Here is a 9,682-nt window from a genome sequence, read left to right as displayed (position 1 = left end):
AGCCGCGAGCGCGGCCGGAGCCAGCGATTGGGAGCGCGCCCTGCGCCGTGCCGCCGATCCTGGGCTCCGTCAGCCGACTGCCGAGCCATCGAGCGCCCACTTTGGCAGGCATGACTCCTTCATCGCCGAGAGAGCGATGGGGAGGCAGGGTGGGTGCTACCCAAGTTGAGGCCAGGGCAGTGGCTTTGCAGTCGGGAGATTTTGGCCACAACTATTTTTGTCCGTTGTTGTCTCCAGCCAGAATCCCTAGGGGCGGCACTGGGGCATCAGAAGGCTAAGACACAAGTGGAGCCTGCAGAGATTCAGGCAGGGGGTGTTGTGGGTGTGGTTGGTGTTATATTAGACGTTGAAGGGACCCTAAAGAGCCTTGTAGTCTCTTGTAGTCTTTTATAGTCTGAGACTCTGGGGCCTGACAAAACGCCTTACTCAAGGTCACACCCTGAGTCAGTGGCAGAATCGGTACTCATAGCCACTTGGCTCCAAGTCAAGTGCGTTTTTCCAGTATACTCAGCGTTTTGAAAATAATTTTCAGGTTTTATTTTGAAACAAGTTTCAAGCTTATAATAATGTTGCAGGTATAAGACAAAGAATATTTTTTTCTGAACCATTTGGGGTTTAAGTTTCTGACATGATGCTAAATACTAAATACTTCAGTGTGTATGTCTTACTAATAAGCACCCTCAAGTACATAATTACTATCAAAATCAAAACACTTATGTGATACATTATGCTTGGCCAATTATCCCAGTAATTTTCTTTACGGTAAAAGTATTCAGTTCAGAATCAAGCACTGTGTATACTTGTCACATATCTTTAGTTGCCTTCACTCTGGAAACTTCCTCAGTTTTTCCTTGACTTTCATGTCCTTGACACTTTTGAAGATTCCTGGCCAATGATTTTACACATTGGCTTTCACTTTGCATCTCTCTGATGTTTATTTATGATTAGAATCAGGGTAAGTATCTTTGACAGGACTGTCACAGAAGTAACGCTGTGTTCTCATTGTGTGGCTGGATGCTTGGTTCCTCAACCTCTTTTGAACGCATAAGCAGAACTGTAGTTGTATTAGTTGCATTATTAACTTAGCTGCACATACTGTTTTGTTCCCTACTTATGTTTTATGCATCTCTTATCAATCATTCATTTTGGCTTTTCCACTCCTACTCCCTATCTACCCACTGACTATAGAAACCTAATGGGGACTCGACAATAACATTTGTCCTGAAACTATCTGACATACCTAATCTTACCAGGTCCCAAATGGTACCTCGATGTCCAGAAGAATGCATTCCTCCAGATTGTTTCAAGCTCCCCTCCCTTCAAGGTGCCAAGAAATCCCTCATCCTCTTCTCATGTATTCACCTGCTTCCCCAAACATATATAAGCTGTCTCTAGGCTCAAGGACACAGCAACATTGGGATTAATCCTCTGCTTTCTCCTTGGGCTGCCTTCTGATAGTAAAGCTTTCTTTGCTTCAAAACTGGTTTAGTGCCGCCAGGCTGGCTCAGTTGGAAGAGCATGGGGCTCTTGATCTTGGTGTCGGAAGTTTGAGCCCCACATTGGGTGTAGAGATTACTTAAATTAAAAAAACACACACACACAAAAATGACTGGTGTCCAAGACATTGGCTTACTGCACATCAGGTGCACAGACAAGTTTGAGTTTGGAAACAATTGCATCCTATCAAGTGGCATATTTTAATTAGTCTCATTATTGATATTTATTTTAATTAAAGCAGTGTCTGCCAGGTTTCTCTACTAGAAAGTTATTTTTTCCTCTTTGCAATTCATAAGTATTTTGTGGGAGAGATTCTTTGAAAGTATGTATTTTCTCGTCAAAATTCTAATTTATTTTTATCAGTATAAATTTACAGTTTCCTATTAAATGGGTTATAATTTGTTTCTATCATTATTTATTTTGATGTTCAAGTTGTCCCAAGTTTGGTCAGGGGGAGCCACATTCATGCTGGTTTCTATGTCTTTGTGTATTTTAAATTCTTTTGCAATATTTTATTGTAAAATATCTTTAAAATACAGAAAATTTCAAGGAGTTTTATATACCATATACCTACCATCCATATTCTGCATTAATATTTTACTATTCTGCACTGATCATTCTTTGAGCACTCCCTTATTTTCTGGCACAGTGAACTGTTCTAGGCTCTTTTTGCCCCAACTCTGGATACAGCCATTTATTGAGGAGCCCTGGCTCCTTTAGTGGTATTTAGAAGCACTAGGTGTGCTCACTTCTATTGGGGTATTACTGCTCAGGCTGTCTTTGTGGATGGAGCTAGGGAATATTTATGCATTCATACAGTGCATCTGTATATGTATCTATATATGTATACTCACGTACATTTATAGCTATATTTCTTTGTCTAACAATATATTTTGAAAAACCATATGTTCACAGTAATACCTCCAATCCAGCATCACAGTTTATTCTAGTTTTTTCTCACATTTGTAACTCCAGAGACAGACCTGGATCCTATTATCTTTGAGATATTTATTTGTTTGAATACCTCCTCTACATTTAAGCAGTCACCCATAGCTGCCATTTCTCCCTTTGGAGGATACTACCCTTCCCCACTATGGTTCTGAAACCCTGAAGTTAGTCATTGAAAGCCCCTACTTTCTCTTTTCCTTACCCCTACTCCTAAACCCTGTGCTAGCGCCCAGTCCATAAGCCTTCACCACTCTGCTCAGGCTCTATCCCTTGCCAAGTATCCTTTTATGTCCACTTGATACACACACACACACACACACACACACATTGGATACTGTAAATTACTGAGAAAGGTACAAAAGTATTATAGATCCTAAAGGAGAGAACAGGTACTATGAAGTTCAGTTAGGAGGCTCATGAAGGGTTTAAAGAAAAAGATGATATTTAAAATGGCCTTTGGAGCACCTGGGTGGCTCAGTCAAGATCTCATGGTTTGTGAGGATAGTGTGGAGCACGCTTAGGATTCTGTCTCTCCCTCTCTCTCTGCCCTGCACCCTTCTGTCTCCAAATAAATAAAGTTAAATTTTTTGAAAAATATTTTTTAACATTTACTCATTTCTGAGAGGCAGAGAGAGACAGAGTATGAGTGGGGGAGAGGCAGAGAGTGAGGGAGACACAGAATCTGAAGCAGGCTCCAGGCTCTGAGCTGTCAGCACAGAGTCCGAGCCCAGGCTGGAACTCATAAGCGGTGAGATCATGATCTGAGCCGAAGTAGGATACTCAATCGACTGAGCCACCCAGGCGCCCCTAAAAAAAATTTTTTTATGGACTTTGAGGGATGAATAAGAATGAATGAGTAAAATGTACGGAAAAAAATTCTGGAAAATAATTTGAGCAGGCCCAAAGCAGAGAAAGTAATTCATTTTAAACGAGTATGTGGTACAAAAATAACAACACTAGAATTTTACAGCTGTAAGGGATTATTATGTATCATTGAGTCCAACTACTAGTTTTACAGAGGATTAAAAGATGATTTGGAATTTAGAGGCTTAATGACTAAAAGAATTAACTTAGAGGGAGGAATCAGTTTGGAAGGGTAAATAATGCATTCAATTGTAAACATGTCACATTTGAGTAGAGCATTCAAGAAGTAATGTAGGACTACAGCTTCGAAGAGGGGTCAGAACCAGAGATCTAGTTCAGAACTTTTCCATATGGAGCTGACAGCTGACACAGTGAAAGAGAAAATGAGAAAATAACAAATACAGAACACCGAAAAACAACAAGTTTGCTTTTAACCAAACAGAAATGTGTTTCACTTTTCAACTTCTATTTTACTTTGTTCAGTCTCATGTTGAGAGTTTTGAGTCACAATAAAGAAGAAGCTGATTATAATTAGCAGAAAGAACATAACTTTGGAAGTAGGTAGGTGACTTGGGCTCAAATCCTAATTCGACCACTTAGTAGGCATAACCTAGGGAAAACCACTTCATCTCTTTATATCTTTGAAGCTCACTTTCCTCCCTTTAAAATAAGAATAAGGTCTCCCTTTTTGAGGTGTGCTGAAGATACAAGATACAATAGAAATAACTTGCATGCTGCCCATTGTCAAATGATAGTTAGCATTATCAGACATTTACCTTATTTCTCTTTCTCAACTTATTCCAGTTGTTAACTCAGTTGGTGTCACTGTCTGGCACAAAGAAACCTCTCATCTGGTATTTGTTGAAGGAATGCAGAACCGTATATATTTTCTATTTTTTTAAATACTCATCGCTATAATGCATTATATTATATCTTCTTGGCTTTTATAAGTGAATCACTTCTCCAATAAATGACGCACTTTTAGAAATTTAGGTATTTAATGATGTATGTATGATGTAGGTAAAAAATTATGAAATAAACCAGTACTTACCCATTTGACAGGCCATGTGATATCTTGCTTTAATGTACTGTTCAAACACATCTGATACCCTAGGTTCCAACTAGCATACATTAGGAAAATTAAAAATGATAGATTACCTTTAAGATTGCCTCTACTAGGGCTCCTGGGTGGCTCAGTCAGTTAGGCATCTGAGTTTGTCTCAGGTCATGATCTCACAGTTTGTGAGTTTGAACCCCACATTGGGCTCTCTGCTGTCAGGATAGAACCCACTTCGGACTCTTTCTCTCTCTCTCTTTCTCTCTCTCTCTCTGCCCCACCCATTCTTGTGTTCTTTCTCTCTCTTAAAAAAAAAAAAAAGGATGGGGGCGCCTGGGTGGCTCAGTCGGTTAAGCGTCCGACTTTGGTTCAAGTCATGATCACACGGTTTGCGGGCTTGAGCCCCGCATCAGGTTCTGTGCTGGCAGCTCAGAGCCTGGAGCCTGTTTCAGATTCTGTGTCTCCCTCTCTCTGTGCCCCTCTCCAACTCATGCTCTGTCTCTCTCTGTCTCAAAAAAAAAAAAAAAAAAAGGATGGCCTCTACCCCTAAGATTATAAAATTCAATGATGTATGAACAGCATTATGTAAACAGTGGAGGCTAACACACTCATGGAACTCAGGGCACTGCTCTACGTTGTTCTCCTCAAGAGTTTCATAGGTATCCTTTTAAACAGGCATTCTTTTTTAAAAAAATTTTTATTTTGAGAGACAGAGAGCATGAGCAGGGGAGAAGCAGAGAGAGAGAGAGAATATCCCAAGTCGGCTCCGTGCTGTCAGTGCAGAGCCCAATGTGGGGCTTGATCCCACTATCCATGAGATCAAGACCTAAGCAGAAACAAAGAGCCAGATGCTCGGGGCGCCTGGGTGGCTTAGTCGGTTAAGCATGCGACTTTCGCTTAGGTCATGATCTCACGGTTCGTGGGTTCGAGCCCCGCATCGGGCTCTGTGCTGTCAGCTCAGAGCCTGGAGACTGTTTTGGAGTCTGTGACTCCTCTCTCTGACCCTGTCCCGCTCACGCTGTCTCTCTCTCTCTCTCTCTCTCTCCTAGAAGAAAAAAAAAACATTAAACAAAGAGCCAGATGCTCAACTGACTGAGCCACCCAGGCATTCCTCAATACACATTCTTAAAGAAACTTTAGAAATACTATGTGTTAATATAGCCATCTTCTAGAATGTCATCATATATATTTCTATGCTGCATTTCATGCAATGTTTCCAAAGCTTACTTGGCAATGGCATAGAATACTTGTTTTAAATGAATGCATGCTAGTATCTTGGAGAATTAGAGTTTCTTTGGAGCAGACTTTGGAAAATACAGCTCTGGAAGTTTGTTATTAGTGGTCCACTCAGTCATGTCAGGTTGCTCAGTGTTGATGAAACCAGGAAATGAGCAGACTGGAGTGTCCATGTAGCAAGCTCATGTCACAAAACTCATGCGTCGGGCACAGCTTCCACTCTGTCAAGTTCAATATGATCGGAAGCCTGAAACAACACTGATATCCCACTTTAACAAAAGATCTGCAGGCTCTTTGTGATACAGCTTTCTATTTTTGGTCTATCAGGCATTAATTGTCAATGTAATGCTGAGCTTGCTGTAATATGTGACAGCTTTTAGCCCTAAATTTCCATTAAGAACTTTTGGCCACAGGTAGGATTTTCTTCAGTAGGCAAACTACTACTATAAATATTCAGCCAAGAAATGCTATTTATGACCTAGCATAGATCTTGATCAATGATGGCAAGTGAATAATAGTAAACCATCTAACCTTGAAAGAAGCAGTTAAACTCAGGGCTGGTGCTTCTAAGCAGGAATATTGAGCAAATGTAGATTTGCAACTATGCATTAAATAACATTTTACACAAGAAACAACTGCAATTATGCTCATACTTGACTAGGACACCGAAAGTCCCTTCCAATTCCTCATTCTCTGATCAGATTAAGAAATACCGTGTTTTACATGTGCATAAATTTTAAGGTTTTGTTCCACCGTTGCTGCCATATATTTTATAAGCAAGCCATTTAATCTCTTTGGGCATTAATTTCTCCCTCTGGGAAATGAGCATGTATATTAGATGGTCTCTAAGATATCTTCTAGTTTTAAAATTCAAATATTCTGTTATTTTTACAAAAACCCCTTCAAGGTATATAGAATAGCTATTATTTGGAAAAAGTAGAAACCAAAGCCTAGAATAGCTAGGTGATTTGTCCATGTTTGGAACAAGATTCCAGAAGTAAAATTTTATTTTATTTTATGTTTTAAGTTTATTTATTTATTTTGAGAGAGAGCACACAAATGTGAGTGGGGTAAGGGGCAGAGAGAAAGAGAGAAAGAGAAAAAGAGAGAGAATCCCAAGCAGGCTCCATTCTGACAGCATGGGGCCAGACTCAGGGCTTGATCCCACCATGAGATCATGACCTGAACCAAAACAGAGAGTTGGACACTTAACTGAATGAGCTACCCAGGTGCCTCTAAAAATAAGATTTTAAAACTAGGCCTTCTGTGGCATTTGGGTGGATCAGTTAGTTAAGTGTCCAATTCTTGATTTTGGCTCCAACCCCTTTTTTTTTTTAATGTTTATTTATTCTTGTGTGTGAGAGAGAGAGACAGAGCATGAATGAGGGAGGGGCAGAGAGAGAGGGAGACAAAGAATCCGAAGCAGGCTCCAGGCTGAGCTATCAGCACAGAGTCTAATAGGGGGCTTGAACTCACAAACCATGATATCATGACCTGAGCAGAAGTCAGACTCTTAACAGATTGAGCCACCCAGGCACCCCTTGGCTCCAATTCTTAATTTTGGCTCACAGTTTGTGCTGGCAGTAGCATGGAGCTTGCTTGGGATTCTCTCTCTCCTTTTCTCTCTGCTATTCTCCTGCTCAGGCTCTTGTGCTCTCTTTCTCTCTCAAAATAAATAAATAAACTTAAAAAAATTAAGTTAATACCAGGCCTCCTGGATCTTTGATATTTTTTTCATATCATCATAGTACCATATATATTCAGAATTGTACAAAATATACCAAATTAATAGCACTTTTAAAAGTTTTCCTTTTACACATAGTCATATTTATTTTACAATATTATTAACATCATTAAATATTAGTTTGAAACATGACTTTTTAAAACTCAAGGAAACAAAAATATAACCCTACTGTCTCCACATGAGAGTCATTTTCATTTATGTGGTTTCATTTATTTGGTTACTCACATACCTCAGCAAAGCCGTATCACATGGCACACAAAATTTGTATTCACAGTCGTTTCATTACTAATGACCATAGAAACATCAGTTCCTGTTTATAACATTGCTAGCATTTAGGCACATGTACCTGAGAGGACAGGGGAAAACTACCGTCTCCTAATAGGAAGGTGTAATTGGCAAGGAGTGAAGAGGGCCCAAAATGACTCTGTAGTTTGCTCTCATACTCTTTTCCCCTCATTTCTGGCTTTAGAATCTCATGATTAGAGTCATTCTTCTGGTTTGCATAACATAAGTAAAGAGACTTCAGGAAGTCAAGGTTAACATGCTCTTACCTGGGTGGGGAAAGAGAATCCTGGCGATCTCTTCTGGCACAGTCCTTTAATACAGTTTCACCTTGCAAGATGGGGAGAGTGTGACCCTGAAGGAATGAGCAGCGGGACAGGAAGGTTTACACAGTGAGGGGGAGGACTGGGCAGCCACAAACCTACAGTAGCCAGAGAAAGAAGGTTCTGGATGATAGGATCTAGAGCAGATTCCAGGAAGAGGGGAGGAGGTGTCTGTGGGGAATCAATAAAAATGGGGCTGAGAGGAATTAGATGCTAGTTTTTGGTCAGCTTGTCAATTTTTCCCTGCCAGAAATTTCCTGATGGGAGCCACAGGAAGCACCATGATAAGCCAAATTAATCACAAAGTTAATCTATCAAGGTGAAGAAACAAAATTTAATGTTATTACCAGCTTGGTTCTAAAAATGAGCCAAAACCCAAGGAATGGGATAGGTCAAGCCAGAGTAAGGACTGAAAGCAGGGCTATGTTACTAAATATTACATAAACTGTTGACTTCAACCGCAAGCACTTTAGACAAGTAAACTGTTTACCTGTGGATAGGTAACTTAAGAGAATTTAGTGCTTTCATTTTTTAAAGTTTACTTATTCATTTTGAGAGAGAGACACACAGCATGCAAGTGAACTGGGGAGGGGCTGATAAAGAGGGAGAGATAGAATCCCAGGCAGGCTCTGCACTACCAATGCAGAGCCTGAGGCAGCTCTTGAACTAACAAACTGTTGAGATCATGACCTGAGCTGAAATCAAGAGTCAGACGCTTAACTGACTTAGCCACCCAGGTGCCCCTTAAGTGCTTTAATTTAGGGATATTTCATCCTATATAAATAGCATAGAAGGCATCCCACCAAAACCTTATTTATAAATTAGAAATATGTGAATGTGAAAATTCATGATGGACAATTATCTACTTACAAATGAAATATATTGGAACAATAATCATAAAAGATAACATAATATTAAGATCTAAAGAATTTGCTGTAAAATTTATAATCTAAGATTATTTGTCTAAATCAAGAAATAGAATTTACCCAGTAAAAGGACAAAACTCTACGTGGTTGATAAATAGTATTCTTACTGAATTATCATATATGAGGAAAAACTATATACAATATTATAAAACATACTCATGAAAAGTCACATCAGTTACTGTGCTTATGAATACAAATCCATTATTAACTTTTTTGGGACACCTTATTCTTGAAATAACTTCTAATAAAAATTAGTTTATATATAAAATTTCTTGTTTAGCTATAAATTTAGAAGATAGAACATTATCTAGATGCAAATATTTAACTGACCAGTATGAACAGTAACTCAAAATTAAATTAGCCATATAATATGATTATGGTAATCAGTAGAGCCAGAGTCATAGATCAGGAAGAAAAAGAAAAATGTTAATAATATGGAATAGAATTATATACTCTTCAACTCAATTTTCCAACCTACAGGCATTCACAGACCAGAGCACAAATCCATTTATAGTCTGTACTTGCTCATCTTAATAATATCTTATTGACTTACACATTTTCTCCTTTTGTCTGCTTCCTCTCCCTTACACTTGCTGAGATCAAAATAAAAAAATTTCTTATATATTTATGATAAAATATTCAGCCTTAAAAAAGCAAAAGCAAAATATAAAATCCTTTATAACTGAACCATGTTAAAATATGTGTGGTTATGAACAAAGATTATAAGGGAATAAATAAAAATTAAACTATTGTATTTGAACAATGAGATTACAAGCCTTTTTATCTCTTCAATATTTATAATTGT

This window comes from Crocuta crocuta, unplaced genomic scaffold (genome assembly GCF_008692635.1).
Source record: "Crocuta crocuta isolate KB4526 unplaced genomic scaffold, BGI_CrCroc_1.0 scaffold116, whole genome shotgun sequence".
NCBI classification, from domain to species: Eukaryota; Metazoa; Chordata; class Mammalia; order Carnivora; family Hyaenidae; genus Crocuta; species Crocuta crocuta.
Note: the sequence above shows the minus strand (reverse complement) of the source record.